Source organism: Perca fluviatilis, chromosome 17 (assembly GCF_010015445.1).
Source record: "Perca fluviatilis chromosome 17, GENO_Pfluv_1.0, whole genome shotgun sequence".
Taxonomy (NCBI): domain Eukaryota; kingdom Metazoa; phylum Chordata; class Actinopteri; order Perciformes; family Percidae; genus Perca; species Perca fluviatilis.
Window position 1 is genome coordinate 30,472,190 of NC_053128.1, and position 3,331 is coordinate 30,475,520.

A 3,331-nucleotide genomic window follows, 5' to 3' on the forward strand; every position below is an offset into this window, starting at 1 on the left:
TTAAAACTTTGCGTTGTCTGCGCTTCACTCAGCTCTGTCTTGTATTGCTTGTCACACCACACCGCCATCGCGATTGTTCATGTTTTTGGCTGGGATGGTCTTCCGGACGGCTGCATTAATGATTATGGTTTATACTGATATGATTATAGTAACTTTAATAGTTGAGAGAACACGCACGGCGTCTGATATACATCAGCGACTTTGTGAAGTTCATGAACCGGTCAGCTATACCGTGAAATCTGTCACATTCACAATCGCGGTGACTTTCTAGCTGAGCAATGATGCTGAAGTTATTCGAATCGCCAGTTCAACGATATGCCGGTTGAAGACGATAGAAGATCAAAGCGCCTGTCGCTGTTTGGCTGTCAAATAAACTTATTCTGCGTAATCGTTATGTCATTTTTACTCTTACTGAATAATTTCGAAACGAATGGGATACCGCAATCTGGAACGGTAAAGGTTATGTGCACCTCTTGCATCGCAAAATTAACGGTAATGCAGGTGAGAATATCTGCAGATATGTTGGCGATATTGAAGATATTGTTGCCGGTGAAGAGGTAACGAGCACCCGAACTGTCTGCGGGCAACGATATGTTTAGCGTGGGCAACGTATCCCGTACGACTCACGGTTGCTCAACAAACTGTTTATGTGAATCCCGAAATTTCTGCTCCAGATCTCCCGTCGAAAATTTGGGGGAACGCTGTTCGCTGAGAACTCAGAGTCACTGTAAACTCGTCTCGCTTTCGCTTCGTAGCCACAACTTACGCTCTTGCTGATACTATTCTCTTAAAGAGATCGGCACACATAACGCTAACATTAGGCCGCTAAACCGAACTTAGTGGTACGCCAAATCGCGGCAGTGGCGTACTTCCATTTTTAGGCTTCGAGAAAACAAAGATAAATGATCGAAATTCGTTATTTCATGTGGCGCATTTTCGTTACTATTTGTAACCCGGAGTATAAAACATTTGACACGATTTAAAACAAACAGTAGCGAAAACGGCACTGAAGCAGCATAACGTGTCGTTTATCGAGAATGGTTGTTGGCTTCTGTTTCTTTATACCAGAACATCGGCTGTTCGGCACCGAGATCTCTCTACGGGTTAAAATCATTGATATTTCTTAGCCGAACATAACTTTGATTCGATCAGCAATGTTGCTATTGACGTTGATACGGTCGTCGTTCATTATCTTTGGTGATCATTTATTACGGCGTTATTTCGTTTAACTCCGTCTTACAAACTAATACGCACAGGGGTAATCGTATACCAGTGACAGTTGCTGCGGCATTCGTCTTTCATTTACTGACGCGAAGGTGACTGGAGATATGAGAACGTGCTAATTCAATAAATAAATGCCGGAAGAACAAATAGATCGTCCGTCATCTCCGTGTTACATGTCGGCTTCAGCGTGTCGACCGATCTATTATATCTGACTGAGGAAAAGAAGAAGAAGAACACGCAGAACAGCTTTCGGTGGGCGTTAACGTGGTTGTAAAGAATCAACTCGGGGCCTATCGGCACTAAGCTCGCAAGTAATCTTTACTGGTTAAGACGAGCGCCGGTTAATGTTCCGTCAGCATCATATTATGAACAGTGTTCGAACTGGCGTGCTGGTCTTCCCGAAGGTAATGTTCAGGTATCTTGAACGTGATGACCAACAAAACGGTCTAAAGATCAATAGCGCAACATTTCGATGATTAACAGAGCGATGATATGGGCTAAAGTGGCAACGGCAGCGCCTATAACGATTACACGAAGAACACAGCAACCTACACATGCAGAAGATTACAAATAAAATATTGCGGTTACCAAATCCTCCATCGCGTCCCAGCAGCCTGGCTTTAAAGGAATGGGAGATGATCTCTGATGATTGATTGGCAATATTCGTAAAACGCACCTCCTGATTGAGACCACGGTGCAACCGCTGAAGCGTGCCGGGTACGCCGGAGCCCTTTTCCACTATTGCTAACAACATCCTTCCTCTGTTGTAAGGAGCTGAGGACTGATATATTCACGGCTCTTATTTCTTCTTTGTCTTCCTTTGTATTCTGAGGATTTTAGCAATCGGCTTTACCCGCGCCTGCAGCTTTCGATCCGGAATAAGCCGCTGAGTGTTAACTGGTACTTGCCGAAGAGGAGTCATGTCTCTGATATTGGCTTTCTCTTCGCTGATTACGGTCAAGATGTGGAAATCAGTAAGGTAATGTTGCGCTTGTTTTTGGGCACTTACGTAGGGATAGCCCTTATGTATGGTGATCTCTTATCTACCATCACTCCTCAAGAACCTAAGATGGTCCTGATCAGTTCCTTTTAGGCGGCACTCACCAGTCTGGGATGAAAACAAAAAGAGGGGACGTACGGCTATCTGATTTGGCGAGCCGGACTCCGAGCAAAACTTCCCATTCACATAGGGTGCTCCACTACGATCTTTAAAGGATCTCTTCTTAAGAAACATTTTTTATTTTTGGCATATTAATTTAATTTTAAAGACAATTATACAGAAGTGCCATTGTTTGTAATGATGTTCATTGGGTCTATAATTTTATGTTGTTTTTTATCAGCATAACTTTGTACAGCACTTTGTCCGGCTAGTTTGGTTATAAAGTGTTCTTTAAATAAATTGACTTGACTGACAAGCGCTGCAGTTGCTACGTGGAACTGGAGAGAATTGCTCTACATATCGGGAAGCCCCTACCGCTGCTGGTACGCATACGATTTTTAAAATCCTGTGTTAAAGATATTTTTATTCTCCAGCCTTTATAACTAAATAACTACGGCTTCTATATACTGTGACTTTACTGTTAAGCTGTAATGTTTGTGTTTGCCGGGTTTCTTCCCAGTGTAATTTGACACCAGGCCACAAAGCCGCAGAATTAGCACCAATGATTTTTTTTAAGGCGTTTTTAAACTACGAATTACGTAGTGAGGCTCCAGGTGGAAGCTTAGGCATAGTCATATTTTCATATCTCCCACTTGGCTTTTACGCGACTACTAATGTAGGGCCCTATGGAATCGGTCACCGTGGCTTTTTATTCTCCAATTTTTCCCATTCCATCATGATGATGTGTTATTATTCTTACTGGCTCAACACCGGCCCTTGTCAAAAAAGGCCGCTGCTAAGCTATTTTTGTTGAGAAGGGACCTTGTTGTTTTGTGTTCTTTCTTGTATTTGTATTCTCAGTTGACGGCACTTTGGGTCAGCTGGTGTTGTTTTAAATGTGCTATAAAAGTCAATTTGGATTAGGATTACTGGCTCGTACTTCAGGTCCTTAGGAGGGTGTTTGAAATGTGGGCCAAAGTTAACGACACCTGAACTATTACGTAACAG